The sequence below is a fragment of the Pteropus alecto genome, unplaced genomic scaffold (assembly GCF_000325575.1).
Source record: "Pteropus alecto unplaced genomic scaffold, ASM32557v1 scaffold239, whole genome shotgun sequence".
Classification (NCBI taxonomy): Eukaryota; Metazoa; Chordata; class Mammalia; order Chiroptera; family Pteropodidae; genus Pteropus; species Pteropus alecto.
The window spans coordinates 12,263,489-12,287,521 of record NW_006494613.1 but is presented as its reverse complement, the minus strand read 5'-3'; the positions used below and the strand labels follow the sequence as shown (position 1 = coordinate 12,287,521).

Here is a 24,033-nt window from a genome sequence, read left to right as displayed (position 1 = left end):
TTGACTTGCTTTGAATTTTTCTTGGCTGCTCTAAGATTTCAGCTGACGTTGCATCAATTTTAAGTCACACTTCTTTTTAAATAAATTTAAATACATAAATAGAAGATGTGAGGATAACAACTAAAGAAAACAGATATTGAAAAGTTGATACAATTAAAGAATGAATATGAAATAATATAAGCAACGAACTCATGGAAATCGCTGAGGCTAATACATAATAAATGAATGCAAAGAAGGAATTCCAAAAGAGAAGAGGTCACATATATGCTCTAAGTAAAAAATAAATAAATAAATAAATAAATAAATAATAGTAATAAATGAAACAGATTAAAATACACATTAACCTATGAATAAAGATTTAAAAAGTTAGTATAAATTAGCCTAAAAGAAAACCAATGAAGAAAGATTTTATTGTCCACAAATAAGATACTTTTAATTGGGATCTTTGAGTTGATCTAAAAGTGGAATTATTCAAATTATTCAAATTAATGAAACCAAAACATGCCATGAAATAAATATATCTTGTGTGATTCTATAAAACTCAAATATTCTGAAAAACAATTTCATGAGTTAAAGTGTCATGATTGCAAAATAAAGTATTTCCAATATTTTAATATAAGTGCCCTTCTGATAAAGATACTCCCCAGTAAAAGAGAAAATAAATGCATACACAATTAATATAGCCTGCTTAATCACATTTCAAAAATATTTTCAAATATTCAGTATAGAAAATTATCACTATCACACAATTACATCTCTCCTGTATCTCATTTGAGAGCAAATGACATACACGTATACAAATGTACAGTATATTCATTACTTGTTTACACTCAACACTGATAGTTAGATGATAGATTAAATAGGTAGATGGATAGATAGATGATAGATAGATGATAGATAGGTAGATGATACATGATAGATAGATAGATAGATAGATAGATAGATAGATAGATAGATAGATAGATAGATAGATGTAGGCAATGTTTTCTAGGGCATTTATCTCTGTTTCTACATTTATATCCTCACTTTCTCTAATTTTTGTGATTATGTCTGAGGCTCTGAATTCAAAGTCAAGAGATATGACTATCATTATTATTCATCCCTCTAATCTATCTTTTCATTCTTTCTTAGAAGTAAATTGAATTAGATTGACAAGATTAATCTTTACGATTCTAGAGTCAACCCCAAGTAATCTATGTTGATGAGTAGCGCAAGTAACACAAATAGATGAAAATTTTGATATTCATATTGATTCAAAAGCCATTTTTGTACTACACTTGTATTTGGCTATTGTGGTATCCTAAGAATTAACAGTATTTCACAGAAAAATTATAGCACGTACAGTGAATCACGAAGAGCTTAGAAAACTACCTTACTTTATGGCATCTTAATTCTTGATTAACTTCTTTTGGATGCACATTCTAAGTTTAAAGTTCTGAGAACTTCAAACAAATACCAAGCATAAGCATTCTTGCTATCAAGTGTCTTTGTGAGCAGATAAAATACTTCCTTTCCTTAGTACTAGAGGTCTTAGCTTTGGGTGTCGCACATTCACTAACTCATTATATCATGCTACAAATATTTAATTAGCATTTATTCTATTGCAGGAACTGAGAAAAAAAATAAAAATTGTCCCTCCCTGCCCTAACAGAGTTTACAGAACTGCAGTATTTTATATTTTACTTAATTCTTTAGAACTTCAGCTAGTTCATCTAAAAATAACTAAATTAACCTATAATTGTCAAAGTTCCTTTTATATCTAGAATTGTTGATTGCTGTGGAGAAGCAAGCTATGTGTTGGCATTCAAGCATATAAAGTTGCTTAAAAGGGCAAAATATATTATTAATCAGCACTTTTATCAAATAAGCTTTACTATCCAACAGGATTACACCAAGGCAAGTATTTCTATTACTTTTAAGATTTTACTAATATACTTCTGAATAAAAATATTTTAATTTCATTTGCTTTGTAGAAATATCCAAATCTCTAAAATTTTCAGTTTTCCCAAAGCATTGTAAAGCAAAAAAAAAAAAAAAAAAAAAAAGAGTTAATTATTTAAATAGTTTCTAGGCACTTATAAATATTTTTTTATCATCCTGTGTTAAATTCAGCTACTTCTTTGTTTGCATTAGATTAACGCAATGATATCTGAGTGTCAGTTATAAGCTTCCTAAAATAGTTAATAAATTTTGTGATAATTTTTGTTGTTCTTTAAAAGCTTACTTTCACCACTCTTGCTCATCTAAAATCAATTGAGACTCTTTTATTCTTATATCTAATAATAATTGGGTTGCTAAGTTAATTTTTTAAAGTATGTGATTTTTGGGGAGAGAATATAATTTTGACAGAAAATAATTGTGGGGAGTCAACACAGTTAGAATGCATTCCAAACCGTGCCAAAGCAGTGTGTTTTTATTGTTAATTTTAGGAGCAGTGAGAAAGATGTAAGGAGGAGCAATGCTAATGAATATAAATGAGGGTTTGGTAGACAGAAAGAAAGTAGAAAGAGCTATGGATTCTGGACAGTGTTCTAGCTCTGCTACCAAGTATCTGTGTGACCTTGTGTTAAATGGTTAAACACTCTTTGAAATTATAGGATAGCACTAGATGGTATTTAAGATTCATGCCAGGTAAAAAGACTGTAATTCCAACTACAATATAATGTTATAATTCAGTCCTTAAAAGATATCCAACTACTAATAGTGGCTTCTACACAGAGTAATTGCTAGCCATTGTTCTATAACAAATATAACTTTTAGAGCAAGTAATTCTAAAAGGTAGAGACACAAAGGATAAAAGAAAGTGAATAGGTTACATTGTCAAAAATAATACAAAGGTGGATAACAAATCAGGTATATGCCTTAAATGCAATATGACAGTAAAGAAAGGTCAGTGTTATAGTGGGATATGCAACAGCAAACCTGGAGACAATAGTTCTGCTTTGTGCAACTCAGAACTTGAAATAGGAAGTTCAATATGACTCTGAAGTGTTGGGGAAAATTTTGATTAATAAAATCCAACAAATAAAATAAACATTTCCTTCCATTTTATAGAGAGCTTCAGTGTATACTGATGTCTTTGGATTAAAATGTCTATTTATCTAGATAGACAGATAGCTACATAGATAGCTACATAGATAGATGGCTAAATAGATAGCTGATAGATAGCTGATAGATAGATAGATAGATAGATAGATAGATAGATAGATAGATAGATAGATGGATAGATAGATAGATAGATAGATAGATAGATAGATAGATAGATAGAAAGAAATTAAGCAACTTCCAGAAGGATAATTACTAGAATGTAAATACACTGAATGCTGGGATTTTTTTTTTCCTACTGAATCATTAGTGCCTAGTACAGAAAGTCTGACACATAGTAATAATATATATACAATAAAAACTTTTGAAAAAAGATCCATGAAATAGACACATACCAATGATAGTTTTCAAGTCTTCTAATTACCAGAGCAGTGCTCTTTTTGTATCTTAGCGCTCTTTTTTAAAGTATATTATTATTTAAACTCATGGAGTTTTGCTCCATATGTGGGATATTGAATGCTTTATAATAGAATATTCAGATAGAGCTACTAATTGACACGAAATAGAGAAATAAATGCTATCTTAAAACTTCCCAATATTATTAATTCTAGAAATGCCAGACATTTCAGTAACTTGGAAGAGCCTGAGAAAGAATGCTTACTTTTAGGTGAATTTCAGGATGGTTTCAAATTTCTAGGTCTCTAATTTAGTTTTTGGTTTGATAGCAAGATCTATGAGAGTTTCTAAGGGCACATTAAAGCACAGCCTGACTACTAAAGTCAAATTCAGATCTAACTTTTTTTTAAAAGTGTCTTTTAAAATGTTGACCTGGTGATATATTATTTTTTTTAAAATAGTATAATGTCAAGGGGTAGAGGAGTCACATTTACAAATATCTACCATAGTATCAGTCTTAAGGCTCCTGAAAGGTGTTTCACAAGGCACCTGGGAGAACCAGGCTAGAAGTTCAATCTGGCTAGATCCATGATGTAATCTAAAATTATATTAGAAATTATCAAAATGATGATACAAAAAGAGAATCTGTAATTTTAATTTACTCCTATCTACAATTATAAAAAAGTAAATGTTTAAAGTTTCTTAACATTTAGACATATTATCTAAAGTAAGTGAGATGGTTTTAAAAATATTAAATACATTATGAAAAGTACTATTAATTGAGTTTTAGTACATAGTGATTAGATTTGTACTATTGTTATCAAAGAGGGGAACATTCCTGTAATCAACTTTGCTTTTTTTTATTGAAGTCTAATGAATCTTATGATAGTTCCACATGTTAAGATACACTTTTGAAAAAAATGTCTGTCATTATGAATCAAAAATAACACATTCTAACAGCTTGATTGAGAACCTGTAGCACTTGTTTACATTTCAGGAACTGAAACTAATAATTCATTTTAAAAACAGAGATTTCTAGCACTTCTAGGTATAAAAACATTTTAATTGTCTTGATAATTTGTTTTCCACTATCACGTAGTCTTGAGAGCTATAACCTAAAATATTAGTGTTATACAGATAAAGCATATAGACAAGATGTAGAAAAATGTGATTTGCAAAGGGATATATATGTACATTACATACAAATTTGCATTAATAAACAGTATTTAAGATATACACTTATCTAGAGAAACACATTTAAGGTATAGTTACCTTGCATTATTGCATAGCATTACCATAATGTAAGTAGATTTAGATAACTTTAGTATGATATCTATACTTTAAGTACCATATGGATTTGAGAGTTTGCAAGCTTCTTGTATTGAGTTATTTCTTGTATATAGCAATTTTCAATCTCTTATGCACATTTCTAGAAATGTATAAATTATCTTCTCTCTCCAAAATCACCACAATATCTAATATACCACTAGAATCCTGGGCAATACAAGGCTATAATTAGTATATAAAGAAAACCTTTGGGGCTTCTGGTCTATTCCAGTTTATACAGTAAGAGTATATTAAGTAGATGAATAAACCAAAGTAAATTAAAGAAAACAAATGTACGTATTATAACATATAAATATCTCCTATATCTGACTTATCTCCTATATCTGACTCTATATAACAGAAAATGAAGCATATTTAATAAAATTTACCATAATTTTTTATTACTTATTTTATACTTCACAGTATGAAATCATGGCTTGGTGATGAATTCTACTATGAAGTAATAATATCATTCTAGGTTATCGCTATCCAAAAGAACTTTCTAAGATGCTAGAAATGTTCTATTGCATATTTAAGTTTCCTTTATGCAAGTAAAAAACTGAATTTATAGTTTTATTTAATTTTAATTGATTTAAATTTAAATAAATATATGTGGCAAGTGGCTACTTTATTTGGCTCTGTAGTTCTAGATATCTTGTAATATTTCAAACTTTTTAGATTATTTTTGTTACAACATCAATTTTTACTTTATCTTCAAAGATAGCCACATGATTGTCTCTTTCTTCAGTGCATGATTTTTTTTTTTTTAATTTTAAGTTTTATTATGGTGACATTGGTTAATGAAATCCAGTACGTTTCAGGCATACAATTTAGCAGTAAGGCATATATATACATATACATATATATATAACACACACACACACACACACACTCACACACACATAACACACACACATACATATATTGCATTGTGTGTTCACTGTCCATAGTTAAATTTCTTTCTGTCACAACATATTTGACCCTCTTTTACCCACTTTAACTCCCCTCTCCCCCATACCCTCATGTAACCACTAGTCTATTCTCCATGTCCATGAGTCTGCTTGTTTGATCTGTTCGTTTGTTACTTTTAGGTTTATATCCCACATATAAGTGATATCATGTTGTTTTCAACTTTTTCTGTCTAGCTGATTTTGCTTAGCATGATTATCTCAAGGTCCATCCATGTTGTCACAAATGGCAGTATTTCATCTCTTTCTATGGCTGAGTAATATTTCATTGTATTTTTGTACCACAGCTTCTTTATCTAATCATCTATCACATTGTTTCCGTGTCCTGGCCACCGTGAATAATGCTGCTATGAACATCAGTGTATAAGTATCATTTTGGATATGGGTTTTCAAGTCTTTGGGGTAAATACTCAGTAGAAGGATTGCTGGATCATAATGTAGATGAATTATTAGTTTTTTGAAGAAACTCCATACTATTTTCCATAGTGGCTATATCAATTTGCAGTCTCACCAGCAGTGTATGAGGGTTTCTTTTTCTCTGTGTCATCTCCAACACTTGTTATTACTTTTCCTGTTGATAACAGCTATTTTAACAGATGTGAGATATTATCTCATTGTGGTTTTGATTTGCGTTTCCCTAATAGCTAATGATAATGAGCATCTTTTCATATGTTTGTTGGTCATTTCTATGTCTCCTTGGAAGAAGTGTCTCTTCAGGTCCTCTGCCCATTTTTTGATTGGATTGGTTTTATTTTTGTGTTATTGAGTTGTATGATTTATTTGTATATTATTGGAGGCTTTGCTTGCAAATATATTTTCCCATTCGGATGGTTGTCTCTTTACCTTGTCAACAGTTTCTTTTGCTGTGCAGAAGCTTTTTAGTTTGATGCAATCCCATTCATTTATTTTTACTTTTACTTCCCTTGCCTTTGAGGTCAAATTCATAAAATCCTAAGTCCTAGGTCCATGAGTTTAGTTCCTATGTTTTCTATGCAATTTATTGTTTCAGGTCTTACATTCAGGTTTGTTTTTTGTTTTTTTTTTTTTTGTTTTTTTTTTTAAATCCATTTTGAGTTAATTTTGTTGTGTGGTGATAGACAAAAATCTAGTTTAATTCATTTGCAGCTAGCTTTCCAGTTTTCCCAGCACCATTTATTGAAGAGGCTTTCCTTTCTCCACTGTATGTTTTTTGCTTTTTTGTCAAAAATCATTTGCCCATATAAACACAGGTTTACTACTAGACTTTCGATTCTGTTTCATTGGTTCGTGTGTCTGTTTTTCTGCCAATATCATGTCATTTTGATTACTGTCACTTTGTAGTATAATTTGAACTCAGGCAGAGTGATCAGTGCATTTTTTAAAACTGTCCATTAAAACAAATAATTATCCAGCCTATTATCATAGCCAAATTGCATGATTCCTATTTTGCTCTTAATGAAACTGGGCAAAGTGTTTCTAAACATAATTTTAATTGTTTGTCTCTGCTAATTGTTTTAGGTCACCTTTTTTTGGTCCAAATACATGCAGTAAAATATAAAAATCATTGATAAAAGACATTTATTAGTGTTATCATTGTCCTTTCATTTTCATGCACAAAACTTCACCTTTCTGAATTTCAATCTTCTTGGCTATTAAGTGTTTATGGAAAACAAATATCTCAGTCTCGTTGTATTCATCAAAACTTGCTTGGTTTCAATTAAGAGAAACCAAAATAAATTAACTTAAGGGAAAAATAGGAGAATTTGTTATAAGAATATAAATGCCTCATCAATGTAGTTGAGCTTCACATGAGAAGAATGGAGTCTGGAGTCAGAATCTGGAGTCAGGATTCTGTCCCCCTACCTCTACCACATAGGTAGGCATTTTACTCTATTCAAAGGATATTTCTGATTTTACACCAAACCATTTTAGCCACATGCGTAGTATATTTCTAACTACCAATATCCAATTCCCAAGATGAGAATTGCATGGGTCAATTTGGATACAGAGTTAAATCTACACCAATTAGCTTAGGACAGAGAGGCAGATAAGGCATCACTGTGTGGAGCCAAACCCTGGTGGTCCAGGGGCAGTTCTCAGAGAAGCAGGGATAGAATCTAGGCTGAGAAAAGAGTCTCAAAGATTGTAAACTCTACTATTGCCTTACATTTTTAAGTAAAAAAAAATCAAACAGAATCATTATTTCACTAAAGTATTGACCTATTTATTAATTCTACAAATGTCCATTGAGTGCCTATTCAAAGCTAGATACAGGGATCTCATAAATATAACAATCTACTCCTTTCCTCCTGAAATTTTCATGAGTGTGGGCTTCTATTTTTTAGTATCTTGTCTGAGGTCACAGTGTTCAAAATGGAGAATTGCTATTCAATGAGTATGAAGTTTAGGTTATGCAAGATAAATAAGACCTATACAACATAGTGCCTATAGCTAATAGTACTATATTGGGCACTTACAAAAATTTGTAAAGAGGGTAGATCTCATGTTAAGTATACTTACCACAGTAAAAAAAAAATCAGGGTATGAGGATATTGTTGGAGGTCTAGATACACTTATAGTGATGGCTTGTTAGGTGTATACATATGTCCAAACAAATCAATTTATATACAGTACATCTGTACAATTTTCTATCTACCAGTTAGATTTTAATAAAGTTGTTAACTTTTTTATAAGCATATGTCTTTAGTCATGTTTTTGAAATTTTATTTACTTTCTTATTATTTTCTTTAAAAATATTAACAAAATATGAAATTTCCACATTTCATCTGAAATTTTTATTTTTTTAGAGTGGTTTTAGGTTTACAACAAAATTGAGAAGGAGATATAGAGATGTCTCATATATCCCCTGCCTCCATGCAAGCATAACCTCCCCCATTATCAATATCACTTACCAGAATGGTGAATTTTTTTTTTTTTTTACCAAGGATGAAATTATATTGCTACATTATAATCACCCAAATTCATAGTTTATATTAGGTTTCATTCATGGTGTCATATATTCTATAGATTTGTCAATTGAATAATGACATGTATCCAATCATTCGATATCACATAGAGTATTTTCATTGCTATAAAAATTATCTGTGCTCTACCTATTCATCTCACCTCCTCTCCACAACTAGCAATCAATAATCTTTTTGTTGTCTCCACAGTTTTATCATTTCCCAAATGTCATATAGTTGGAATTCTACATTATGTACCCTTTTCAAATTGTCTTCTTTCACTTGATATTATGAATTTAAGTTTCCTCCATGTCTTTTCATGGCTTGATAGCTTTTCACTCTTTAGCACTAAATAATATTTCATTGTCTGGATGTAGCACAGTTTATTTATTCACTCATCTCCTGAAAGACATTTTGATTGCTTTCAAGTTTTGACACTTATGAGTAAATCTACTGTACATGTCCTTGTGGAGGTTTTTGTGTAGATATATTTTCCACTCTGGATAAATATCAAGGAGGTTAATTGATGGGTCATATGGTAAGAGTATGTTTAGTTTTGTAAGAGACCACTACACTGTGTTCCAAAGTGGCTAGACCACTTTGCGTCACCTCCGACAATAAATGGGAGTTCTTGTTGCTGCACATTCTCACCAGCATTTGACGTTCTCTGTGCTCTGGATTTTGGCCATTCTAATAAGTGTGCAGTGATATTTTGCTGTCGTTTTAATTTGCATTTCCCTAATGACATATGCTGTAGGGCATCTTTTTATATGCTTATTTGCCATCTATGGATCTTCTTTGGTGAAGTGTCTTGTGTTGAAGTTTGTCAAAAGGATACGATCATTGGTTGGCTTATTTATTGGACCCAGGGAATGGGAGAATTTTTACTCCTCTCTGTCCTTGGAATGTATATTCCACCCACTGTTTCCATACTAAAAATTGCTTCAAAGATGCAGCCTTAGGAGAATGTTAATGCAATCATCCAGGCTATATAGTGACTGAACCTCCTTAATGCCTCTATATAAACTCTTGTGATTCTGGTAGGCAGGTGAGATCTACTTCTCTTGCAGTCACTTAAAACAACAAAATAAACAAACAAACAAACAAACAAAAAAACATCTCATATGTAAGTTTTCTTGCTTATTGAGACTGCCACCTACCAATTTAGACTGTTCTGGTTTTTGCTTTAGTCTCTCCTTATCCTTCATATATGGTGCTCATTTTTGGATTTCATCCAGGCACTCTGTAGGTTTCAAGGCAACAGTCTTTGAAGAGTTTTAGCATATTTTTAATCGTGTTATTTCTTATTGGTGAGTTTTAAGTGTCCTTTGTATATTTTAGATGAGAGTTCTTTATCAGATGTGTCTTTTGCAAATATATTTTTTTTTAGTCTGGGGCTTTTCTAATTTTCTTAATATTGTATTTTGCAGATTGGCCAGTTTTAATTTCAGTGAAATCCACCTTATTTATTTTATACATAGATTGTGGCTTTGGTGCTGTATCTAGAAAGGCATCACTCTATCCAAGGTCATATGTTATCTCCTAGGAGTTTTGTAGTTTAGTGTTTTCATTTAAATCTATGATCCATTTTGAGCTAATTTTTGTGAAGGATATAAGATCCACATCTAGATTAATTTTTCTTTTTCTGCATGTAGATGTTCAGTTGTTCTAGCACTATTTGTTGAGAAGACTATCTTTCCTCCATTGTATTGCCTTTGATCCTTTGTCAGTGATGAGTTGTCTTTGGGTTTCGTTTCTGGGATCTCTGTGCTGTCCTTTTAATCTATTTGTCTACTATTTTGCCAATACTATACTCTCTTGATTACAATAGATTTATAGTAAATCTCAAAGTCAGGTAACATCAGTTCTCCAACTTTGTTCTTGAATATTGTGTTGGCTATTCTGGATGATTTGCCTCTCCATTTAAACTTTAGAATCAGTTTGTAATCTTTATAAAATAATTTTCTGGGATTTCGATTTGGATGATATTGAATCTGTAGTTTGAGAAAAGATGATATCTTGACAATATGCTTTTTCTACATCAATTATTATTTGATTTTTCTATTTTACTCTGCTACTGTTATAGATTTCATTCATTGATTTTTGAATGTGGAACCACCCTTATATAGCTGGGATAAATCCCTCTTGGTCATAATGTTTAATTATTTTTATATATTGTTGGAGTCAATTTTCTAATATTTTATTAAGGATTTTTTGTATTTATGTTCATGAGAGATAATGGTCTGTAGCTTTCTTTTTCTGTAGTATTTTTGTCTGGTTTTGATATTAGGGTAATGCTGTCCTCATAGAATGAGTTAAGACATATTCTTCCTGCTTCTATCATCTGTATGATATTATAGAGAATTGGTATAATTTCTTCTTTAAATGTTTGGTAAAATTCACCAGTAAACCTGTATGGGACTGGCACTTTGTTTTGGAAGTTTGTTAATTATTAATCAAATTTCTTTAATATATATAAACCTATTCAGATCATCTGTTACTCCTTCTCGAGCTCTGACAACTTACATCTTTCAGGCAACTGGTTCATTTTATCTAGGTCATTTAATTTGTGGGCATAGAGTTATTCATCGTATTCCTTTATCATTCTTTTAATTGCAATGGGATCTTCAGTATTCTTTTTTTTTATTTCTGATAATAGTAATTTCTGTCTTCTCTCTTTTTATCTAGCCTGACTAGAGGCTTTCAATTTTAGTAATATTTTCAAAGAACTGCTTTTGGTTTTCTTGATTATCTTTAATGATTTCCTGTTTTTAATTTCATTGATTTCCACTCTAATTCTTATTAATTTTTTCTCTTATACTTACTTTTGATTTAATTTGCTTTTTTAATAAAATAGATTTATGAAGCACAATTGGCAGGTCAAATTTTAAGATGTTTAAATTATACATTGTGATGATTTGATATATGTGTATGTTATGAAAGGATTTCCCCCATCTAGTTAATTAACACGTCCATAACAATATATATAGTGAACAATTTTAATTTCTATTTTCTTAGCAAAATTCAATTATACAATACAAGGTCATCAACTATAGCCATCATATTTTATATTAGATCCTCAGACCTTATTTGTCTAATAGCTGAAAGTTTTTAAACTTTTACCACCTCTTCCTATTTTCCCCGGTCCCCGGCAACCACTTCTTTACTCTCTGCTTCTCTGAATTTGACTTTTTTTTTTTTTTTTTAAGATTCCACATATAAATGATACCAAGCAATATTTGTCTTCCTCTGTCTGGCTTATTCAATTAGCAAAATGCCCTTAAATTTCATTCGTGTTGTTGCAAATATCGGGATTTTTTTTTTTTTTGCTGAATAATATCCTAGAGGTAAATTTCAAAATATTGTGAGTCTCTCTGGAGTTTTTAACCCTTAGATTTGTCTGCACTAAGAATACAGCATCTCAACACTTGAAGTTCACATTTTCCTACCCTGACCTAGTTTTCAAGGTGGTTTCAGGTTGTGAGTCTCTGCTTGAGTAAGCAATAATCCCTAAATTTGTCTCTTTTTAATCTTGGGAGCAGCACTTTGCCTTGTGTCCTCCTCTTTTTTATGGACACAAAAAGAATTATTGATTTTTCATTCTCTTCAGCTTTTTACTCGTTGTTAGGCTGGAAAGATAACTTCCAAACTCCTTACATAAAGAAACCATGATCTGAATTTAACTGAAAATATTTCATACTTTATTTACATAATCATTTGGTCCTTTAGTGATCAAAGTGGAGACTATGGTTCATAACAGACGTCAAATGTGTTACTTTATTGAACTTTGATGTTCAGAAAATGAGGTAATAAAATATATAAACAAACCAATAGGAAGACAGAGTCACAGAGGCATGTGTGGGTCAAATGAATATGCATTTTGCAGATAATTAAATAAATATGCCTAAAATAAATATATAAATCAATCCATGCTAAATCAAATAGAAATTAATTTAAATAGAAGCAAAATTTACTTTAGGTTGAAAAAAAATGCAAGAGGAACTTGGAATGGTGATTTCAGGAACCAAGTCCAATGTTAAAAATACAAATACACATGATAAAATTAGTTTTATTTTTCAATATTTGCTTTAATACTTCACAAAATTCTCTTGTAGTGATAGAATTTATTTTTTAATTTGTCAGAGCCTCCTAGCAAAAAGAAAAAAAGTGTAATATTAGAAGACATCATCAATGAAGATATATATTTGCTTAATGATATTATTAACAGAAGGAATTACAACACATTGTGCTTAAATATTACTTTTTAAAATTATGAGCAAGATAAGCATATGCCAGTTCTAGAAGGGGAAATTACTAGGTTTTAACAGGGAAATGAGTAGATAAAAATGTCCCAGAAAGTGTTCAGCTTTGACTTCATGGCCCCAATCTTCTCATAGAGAAGATTCAAGAGCTGTATGAGGTCCTATTCTCATTATCAGTTTTATAGTATATTGGATCTGAAGTGTTTATAGTATAAGGATCTGAAGTGTTTAAAACAGGATAAGTCCTATACTTTTCACCCACCTTAAGGAATACTACATATTACTATGCATAGTAGCTAGTCATTTATAATTACATTACCGGGTGTGACTAATTTCTCACAAGCCACTCACTGAAAGACCACACACAAAAAAATAAGATTACAATATTCCAAATACTGGCAGAACTATAGAAATAATACAGCAATAGAATATATTTCTGTAAGTTGTTTGCATATTTTGCCAATCTAACCATATCTTTCACTTTGGACAATATTAGAATTCTCAGATTTTTTAATGGACAAAGTAGAACAGTGAATATTCTATAAGATTTCTAAACACAAAGATTTCTAAAGTTGAGTATTAGGGCACATACCTCCTACCCAGCTGCAGCTGCTACTCTAATAGATAAATTCCTATGATTTATAAATCATCAATAAATACTGGTGCTCTATTTAGATCCAAGAATGATTTGAATACACACTTTAGTCTGAAAATGCATTAATTCCTACCATGATTTATATTATCAATCAGCAGAATAAATACAAGTTAAAAAAGACTTGGAGATCCTTGGAAGAAGTACTTGTTAAATGTAAACTGAAAGTGGATTTGAAAATTTCTCCTGTTAAATTTATTTTCCCAGGATCCTAATAAATGAAAGCTGGGCTGCTATCCAGGTTCCAAGCCACTAGAGCCTGATTGTTTTCTATTTGTTTCAGTGTTTAAAGCCAACAAAAGCTGCATTAGAACTGACAGTGCCAAGTAGTAACAAGCATACTTTAAGCATAGCTAATGTATGAACCCACAGCCCCAGGTTATAATATTTCAAATACAACAAAATTTAGAGGCTAGTATTTTAATCATTGAGTTTTATAAACATTTTAAAACTTATACCTTGTTTATAAGGACACAAATAATATCTCCCTAATAACAGTGATAAATTGTATTATCCTCTTGCCTATTTTTGTATTTCAAGTCACATATTTCTTATACAACCCAATCTTCTTTAAATGGAAGCTTCAATGGAGGTATCTCTTTTATATTATTTTTCCTTCAAACACACACATGCACATGTACGTGTGCACAGACACACACAGTTGGTTTTACTGCTTTGTTCCTGACTTTTAGAAATGTTTCTAATTTTAGTCACTCACATTCTGCCAGAACTTTTGAAAAACAAAAGAACTCTCTACTGTCTTCACTCCAAAACATTCAAAATATAATGATCATTTTTAAAATGACCACTTAATTCCCTGTAACTTCTATTTCTATATTTTCATTTAAATAAATAAAGCAATTTTAGTTAATTAAGGATTGAAAGTTTTATATTTTATTATTCCTAATTTCATTCAAGACAACTGTTGTTGCTAACGTTATGAGACTCTAACCTTTGAATCAGACAAATGGAAGATCTTTAAACAATTGTTAAAGATCTGTCCTTTTTTATGTTGAATATTTGTAATCATCTTTCAACTGTTCTTAGATTATTAATAAAATATATATTTCAAAGATTATATGTTTTAAATAACAGGGCTGAGAAGTCTGATATTATAATTACTGTTTTTGAGAATTTACATGAGCAAATAGATAACCAGAAACAGAAAAGATACAAAATACATCCGTGGATATTTAACTATAATCTGCTTTACCTTTTTCCTTTTATTGTATTTAGCTGATACGACTCCAATGTTAATCTTCAATTAACCTACATTAATTTGTCTAATGATTAACAGAAATAAATCTCTATTGTGTTTCTGCAGTTGTGCCTTCCTCTGTTCACATTAGGAAAGGGGTGACAATGAGAATTATTTCAAGTATTTGGAAAGAGTCTTTGACCCAGTTAACAGATAATGTAAATTCTCTCTTTTTATTCCTTTCTGTTTAGTACATGATGATGTAAAGATTCAAAGCCTCTTAAAGTATAAAATCTTTATTTGAACATCAGGCATTTGACAAACACCCAAACATTTTTATATCAGATATCTTAGAAATTAGTAGTTTTTATTTCATTTATCACAGCAGCACCCATGGCCATACAGAGGGATAGGATTTCTATGTCAATAAGAAATGTCTCTTACACATTTGCATTTGCAAATTACTTACAATTCCTTTGTCCGTACCAAACGAATGTTCTAAGATTCTAAAGAAATCCTCCGCAATGGCCAAGAATACAACTAAGTAACTTTTGTAATGGTTGGTATATTAATAATCATCTGATCTACTCTTCATTTTACAAATAAGAAAATTAAGGCTCTGGAATTTTAACTGGCAGAATTGGAACTCAAAATGGAAAAACGAATGCTGATTTTCTTTTTAATTTTATTTTATTGTTTAGCCTTTTAACAAATAGAATCTTATTTTTTAAAAAAATATTATTGTTTTCAAGTATATAGTACATTGGTTAGACATTTATGTAGTTTATGAAACGATCCCCCTGATTACTCTTTCTCCCCTCTGGCTCTACACCTCGCCATTACATTATTGCTGACTGCATTCCCTTTGCCATGCTCCCCATCTCCGTGACCATCTATCACCTACTAATTTGTACTTTTTTAACCCTTCACTCCTTCCTCTCACCCCTCACCCTTTTCCCTCTGGCCATCACCAGATTATTCTCTATATTTATAAGTCTGTTTTTGATTAGTTTGTTCTTTTTGGTCCTTAGCTCTCACATATAAGTGAAATCATGTGGTATTTATCTTTCTTTGACTTATTTTACTCAGCATAATAACCTCTAGGTACATCCATGTTGTTGAGAATGGTAGGATTTCATTTTTTTTTAATGACTGATTAATATTCCATTGTATATATAAACCATAATTTCTTTATCTAATCATCTGTTCATTGGCATTTAGAATCTCATTTTTAAAAAGCTAAGCTTAGGCTACATATTGACGGAAAATAAAACTGAAAAATGTAAGAGCTATGTTCAAAGGGAATAGGTAAAATACTCTTTGAAATCAAAGAGACATGTGGCTTCCCTGGCACTTGGAGGTGGACATGATATAGGGTCTCTGAAGAAGTTCCTTTTAAATCTAGGACTCACAAAATTCTTATTAAAGCAATTTCTCTAGTTACCTTGCAGAAATCCATGGCTATGAGACTATCATAGTACATGCTTTTACTTTTTTATATGAAGGCCTGACCCAAAACTATATAAAAAAATAAATAAAAATAAATCCCATCCTCCAACTTGTGATTCCTTCAGGCCAAATTACTGTTTGGTTACTGATTTTGTGGTTATAGTTTTTCCCTTCTATTCATGTCACTGATAGGTTGAAAGCAGTCCCTTTAGAATTTGGTGTTGAACAACTGAACTGAGACAATCATTAAACAGGTCAATTGGGTTGTATTTTTCTTAGAAGTAGATATGAAACTGTAGGTGTTGAGAGAATTGCTTGATCTTCAGGGTATAAAATTCTTCATAAAATCAATTAAAATGTAAATCTATGTTTATTAGAAATTATGTATAATTTTTTATCATCTTGGCTCTTGCATGACATATTTTACTAACATTTTGTTTTCTATCCCATTATACTCAATGTACAATTAATTTGTAATTTTAATGATATAAATTACCTCTTTCAAAACTTTTCCGGGTGACTATTTAATTCATATTTTAAATTATATGAATTAAATTTACTTAAATTTACTTAAATAATATGTCTTAAAATCATCATTTTTCTATTAAATTATTCTATATGTTGCAATAGATAAAAAAGGTTATTGTAAATTTTTTTTCTGGTAAGTTTGATTGCTTGGTCTATCTTCTGTTGTCTTATTGAATTTCTATCCACATGACCTCTACTTACATGCAAATTTCTCCTCTTGAGTCCTTTCCATCAAATACAAAGATTATTTTCTCTATATAGAACTCATTGGGAACAAACTGTATTTTACAAGTATTATTAGATCTTTTGCTGTGACTCACTCCCATGCAGATGGTACACATCTGAAGGGGCTTTATTCTAGCTAGGAAAGATCCAGCTGATGCTCTGAAAAATTATTCTCTCTTGGTGAAAAGTTAGCTTGCTACTGCCTTCCCTGCTGCATTATTAAACACGAAGGAGTGATTCTCTTAATCCCAACCATCTGCTCTTCCTCTACTAAAAAGTGAAAACATCCCCTTGTGTTTACAAATGTTGCTGCTAAAGCTTCACAAATTATAAGAAATGGTTGTGAAATTTCCGTATATGCTACAAGATCAAAACAAAATCCTAGTCACCATAAATCTGTAAGAAATAAACCAAATTTATATCACATGGTAAACTCAACTGTGTTTTAATGTAATGTAATTATATTTAAACCGTAGTCTCAGAATGTAAATTATTTTAGCATCTCAGTATAATATTTGCATTTTAAATATTCTCCTACTTGTTCAGGCTTCCAAAAGTACATACAGTAAAAAAATGGATCATCTTCACTTCTTTTTAATTATCACAGATTTGTAGAGTGCACAGAATTTTATCATCAGTAAAGGTTCAGTTTCATCAGAATTAAAAACAAAACAAAATACCTGACTGCTCAGATAAATGACAGATCCCAAACCTCTAAACTAAAAAACAGAGACAATTGTCAACACCAAAATTGTTAATTTTAAGGAAAATTAGTTACATTGAAGCATTACTAGGGAAAACAGTAATACTACTGTACAGCAAACTTGTTTTCCTTATAGAAGGTACTGTAATCATCCTAGCTTAAGAGCTCCAAAATACCAATCAACCAATTAAACAAAAACAACATTACAATCAAAAGAATATCTTAGTCTCTAAATATTTTAATTTGACATTCATTTTTTTAAAATATTGAGTATAGCATAACCAAAAAGTTCTTCCTAGTTCTCTTTTGCTTATAGTATAAACATATTTCAATCAACATTAAGTTTATTTTTGTTGATGACCAATTACTTTAGCTTTCCTCTAGGACACTGTCTTTGTCAGCAGACCAATTTCTCTTTCATAAAGTTTATTCTTTTTATGCTTGGCAAATAATTCCTTATCACCTGGATTCCAGACCCTTTTTACCCATTTTCCTCAACGCCTTTTCTTTAATTCTTGTCCCTACACATTCCTTTTAGATTCTCTAACAGTTCTGAAAACATTCTTACTTAAAATAGAATTCATATAATTAGCTGTTTTATTGCCACAATACCCAGTAAATAAATTATGCTTTCTTTGTAAGTCTTTCTTTCAAATATTCTTTCAATTTACTCTAACATATTATGTATTTATTTTTCTAAGCTATTTACCTGTCCTAGTGATTTTGTTGCTTTCAATCAGAAGTTTGAATTATTTAGGCAATGAGTTCACTGTGGTCACGCACAATGAAGGCTTTGCCTTCTTACAGCTCCCACACTTGTTGCCTCAAGACTTTACTCCTTTATATTCATGGCAAACTATCTTCCTATCTTAGCATGGTCTTTGAGATATGTCAAAGGCTACTTTGGTATAGATGCAATTAGCAAAATATATTTCCCTAGGTAATTTTCCAGGTTTCTGATTTGCTCTGCCTATTCTAAAAGAATTTTAAACTAGATTCTGGTGAATTTACAGAAAGGCTCTTCTGTAATGTGAACTATCAATGATCCCCAAATTTAATAGTTTCATTTCAAATTTATTCTCATCTAAACAAAATACATACTTTGTGAGGCTGTTCTTAAATATACCTTTTATGAAACTGTCTCTTAAGATGTACTTTGTATTTTTTTTTTCCTCCCTTATCCCTAGGTTTGGAGCAGTGCTCATATTTCTTAATTCTCTACTTGGGCCCAGGTTAATCCTGTAGCATTTTACCTTGAATCTGATAAGTTTAATTCTTTATTTTCCTGATCATTATAATTGTTTCTAATTTAAAATATAGCAGCAATGCATTTCAAGACAATTTAACTTTTTTTAACAGAAGCAAAGAGAAAATAACATGTATATATCAATGTAGAAATTTTTTTGTTTGTTTTTGGCTTTATATTTTCAATATGTATGTTCAGTGTTATTGTCATATTTATACATCAAATTCAATCAAGGATCAAGACAAGTGATATACCAGCATAGGGTACTGGTGAAGCATAGGATCCTGGTACATGAGGAGGAATAGTTATGAGATTTGGGAGTCAGATGACAGAAGCATGATTGTGAGCTGATTATAATTAACTGATCTTTCAGCTGGTCAGTAATGGAACTGATAATCACTTTGTATGCTTTCCACCGGGCAACTGCTTTCCAGAGTGAAATGGTTCAACCGAAAACTATTCCATCTAAATAATTCAGTTTTTAGAGTAAGGAGCTCAAATATTATGGCAGTAGAACTAGAAACATACAGGATTTCTCAAATGAGGTTGCAATTCTCACTTCTAAGCACTGAGTCAAACAATGAAGTAGTGAAATAAAATGTTTATTACTTACCCCTGCTCCACATTTACTAAAACACAAACACATTTCTCTCTTTTAGAGTAGTCCCTCACCATTTCCTAATCAAAATTTTTCCTCATGACTTGTACGATGAGCCCACTCATACTCAATTGTATGTCTCTACTAGAATTTATAGCCTCTTAACCCTTCTTGTGTTTATATTTTAATAGGGATAGCATTTTGGAAACATAAGATTTAAAACAATAAACTTTTACCAGTAAAATATTTAATGCTTCAGCCATCAATTTGTAGAATGGACAGGCATTTCCAAGACTCTGGAAATCCCATGAGGTGGTCAGTTATATCCTATTCAGTGTCTTGCTTTTACAGTCTAATCTAATTGGTTCTCTGAGTAGGTGCACTACTTTCAGGTACCCGAATGTTTGCCCTAATGTTGACATTTACATTTGCTTACTGGCCTCACAATGTAGCTAAAATAATTCCTCTAGCATACTGTTGCTACTGAAAACATAAGTTTAAGCTCTCTGATTTTCTGAGTAGGACTGCATAAAAAAATGATGATCCAGAAGTACTTAGATGAAAACAGACAATTTTGCAGCGGGTTGCCTAACATATTGGCAGTTCTCAAATTACATCTCAAATCAGATGAAGTAAGTTTCAGAAAGTTATTTAGCATGAAGAATACATTATTAAATTCAACATGTAAAATGTTAATGCAGATCTGCTGGCTCTTAATGCTGCTTGCTTGCAATCCTCCCTCTTGCAACACTGGTATCATAAACTTAACTGTCAGTGTGGGGTGAGCATTCTTCCTTCAATCAACTAACAGGAATGCTTTTATAGACAGCATCCCTCTGCATTCTTAACCATACACAGGTCACCTTCTAGCTCTATTGACATTAAAACAACAGTTTTAGAATGAAAATTTTCTATGCACCATCAACACTGGTCAGGTTTTCAACAAATATTTGTATCTTTCTGTTACTTAAATTTGTATTTTTAGTAATATTGTGTGGCAATTACAATAAGTGAGAGGTACATTATTTATTTTAACACATTTTATTTCTGAAATAAATCCCCCATGGAATTTACAAATTATCCATTCTTAAAATTTTATTATTGTATTGAGATCAATTCACATAACTTTATGGGCATGCCATTTCTTTTCATTATTGTAGATATCTCTCAGAAGAGATACTTCATATGTGGCAAATAAGCTCATGAAATAGGGACAGCCATTTGGTACTAGATTAAAGCAAGTGGAGGGTGCAAAGAGATGTGTACACTCAAAGGTCATAGGAGATGACTATTAGTGCTGTTCACTAGGAGTTCTAGTATTGGCACCTTATCTTAGTATGTGTTCAGTGGCAGGTTATATCAAGGCAATATTCTTAAGAATATGAGAGCTGAAATTTTTACCTAAGATACTTAGGTGTCGTTTAGTATGTAGGCGAGGTGACTCTTAGATGGATTGTTTAATCTATGGAAGAATATACTACTTAGGAATACACCTTAGTTTTACTGGAGCAAATAAATTTTTTGTGTGTGTGTGTGTGCTCAATTTTTCATGATGGATTAATAAGGTCTGTCATTTTGACGTTCTGGCTTTGATTTCAGCCTAACTTTCTAACTGTTCCCAGAGATAACTACTCAATAGTTTCTACTGACAACATGTTTTCTGCTAGGGACTATCTCTGCTACTTTATATAGTAATATGTAATGTTTAGTTTCTACAGATTTCCAGTGAGTAAGTATTACTATGCCCATTTTACAGATTAGAAAACTAAATCTCAGCAAGATTTCTGAACATAAGATTAGAATCTTCACTATGGTACCAAAATTACTTTGTCACAATGAATTATATGTGCTATCCATTCTTCATTTTGCCTCCCATTACTGGAATCTTCATGTGGCAAGCCATACACATGATTGTCTATAGGCTGAGTTCATTCCTGACATTGTGGAAGGCTATTAGGCCTATATACCAGAATATGGAGACTATTTTGGGCTACTCAGTTGCTACGGTGTCTTGGATAACTTTTCTCTTTTGTAATAAAATAAACAGAGATGATGCTGTGCATTGAATTATCAAAATGTTCTTAGATTTGGATTTTTATGATGTTATTTCCTGAAGTTGTATGGCTAAATTAGGAGCTGTAGCTGTACATATTTTAGCTTTATTAATATATGTGGGTTTGAAATAATAATGTTTGTTTTATTTTAATAGATATTTGTACTTCCAAAAATAAATTTATTCTCAGCTACTGTAAAAATTGAGATATTTATAACTATTATCTTTTCTAATGAACTCTAAATGGAAAATGGTTTTATTATAAAATATTATGTTTATAATTATCCTTTTATCTTAACCTTGTTTCATTCACATTTTCATTAGAAGAAGCACATTTGATTTCGCATAGAAATTTTGTGTGCTTTATTCGTTGTTTTTTTTTTTTTTTTTTTTTTTTTTTTTTTTTTTAAATTTTTTTTTTGCTATGAATTGCTTAAAATTTGGTTTATCCTGGATAAATGGAAAGTAATTCACCCTAAGAAGACTGTGAACTGTTTTGGCTCAGCAAGCTCCATTGTGAAAGCCCAGCGTGAGCTAGGGGAATGTGAGATAGGCCAAGCTGTAGCATACTGTTGTCATACATTTTCAATGTTCGTGAATTACTATCAGTAGATGATGGGTAAAAAACTGGACAAATGTGAACAGCGTGAACATCAACTATACTTTAATTAGTGGTAGCTCCCCAATAAACAAAATCACAGATTGTAGAACAAAATCCCTAGAAGCACGGCTAAGTTTAACTTTTAAATGTGATTCATTAAGCAGTATTATATCCATTGAATAAATGATACCATTTATGTTTACATGGCTAAAGTTTTACTAAGAGCTTTTACATATTATCTTATTTGATTTTTACAATAGCCCTGTGGGGTAAATAAGGCATGTATTTTTCTCCCCATGTAAGGCCATAATGCTCAGAGCTGCGTTAAACAACTTACCCAACATGGTAATTAGAAGAGCTGGGGTTCAAACTCCTATCTCCAAACTACAAATCTTATATTATTCTGGTTCTGGTATTATCTTTAAAATCAATTACATTCTGAGTACAGATATTTTACACAACAAATCTCGGTAAATTCCTGAACAAGAGGAATTAGAAAAGCATTTTACGTTTAAGAACAGGCCGACATGCAACAGCAGCTACAACAGCTGAGATCACTTTATAAATGGTGCTAAACTAAAAAAAAAAAAAAAAAAAAAAAATCTTGATAAATTTTTAAAACTACTATATTTGATTTGATAAATTTTTCTTCAAGTTAATCCTCTGAAAAAGCTTAAATTTAATTGATAAAATCTTTAGAGTTTCTACAAGGACTTAGCTTAGAAGTACAGCTTTGAATTTTAGAAGTAATGTTATAAAATCACAGTTTCCTACTGTAATTATATAGGAGCTGTCTGAGTTGTAACTTTCAGGCAAAGCCAGTCTCTCTGAATCCATAAAAAATTTAAAATATTGTGCTTTCTTCATCAAGCACATCGCATGTTTCAACACTATCTAGTTTCTCTTGCTTGATTTTTTTTTCTTTTTAACAAATTTTGACCATGCAAATATCTGGGCCAAAAAATAGGGTGCTAGTTTTTCGCATAATATTACCAGATATCACCACTTAGTTCGTGCAAGCAACTTTAATGTCACGTCTTCAGGGAAGTAGGAAAATACCATAGCATGCATTTATAAATATGTAAAACTAAGTAATTAGGTCTTGAAATTCCTTTGCATTACTGTAGATAAATGGATGGCATAATATTATTTACATATTATTTGTTTTTAATTTTGAACTTTATATCTTGGTATAACAATTAATCCACGTAGACATGATTAAGGTAGAGGGATTAACTTCCTACAAACTGAAATATACGGAATGTCCCCAGAGGAATATTATCAGTATTCTACAGTCTGCTTTCTTGACACCTAATTTTTTCTTATGTTTTGTTTAAAAATGTAAGTCCTTTAGAACTAGATCATTAAATATTATGATCATTAAATATTATAAACTGCATACATATTATTGTGTACATGTATATATAAATACTAGATGGTTATTGAGCTAAATTTATCCTAAACAAAAATAGCTCAATTATGAAAACAAATTAAAAGTATTCTGCATAATTTCAGGAACATGCCATATTATATTAGAAATACATAGTAGAAAGTATTTGTCATGCTATAGATTGCCACATGAACATGCTAAATAATCTAAATACATACATTTAAAAATGTGAGTGGTAGGTAGCCTTTATGTTGCAAACCTTCTATATTTCAAATCTTCAAATTTAAATATGTTTTAAATTCCAATATTTCATAATATTTTAGTTTTGATAAGACTTCTACCTGTCTGTGAATAATTCTTTCTGAAAAAGAAAAACATTTAATGTGAATATTTCTTATTTAAACACATTGATTTCAGGGACTTTTAATATATGGAAATGATTAGAAAGTAT

The 24,033-nt window shown here is 30.8% G+C and overlaps 1 protein-coding gene across 2 annotated transcripts in view; it reads right to left on the bottom strand.

Moving 5' to 3' along the window:
* The window catches only part of CADM2 (cell adhesion molecule 2), a 974,765-nt gene that overhangs the window by 395,481 nt on the left and 555,251 nt on the right, over nucleotides 1–24,033 (bottom strand). The window lies entirely within an intron of this gene.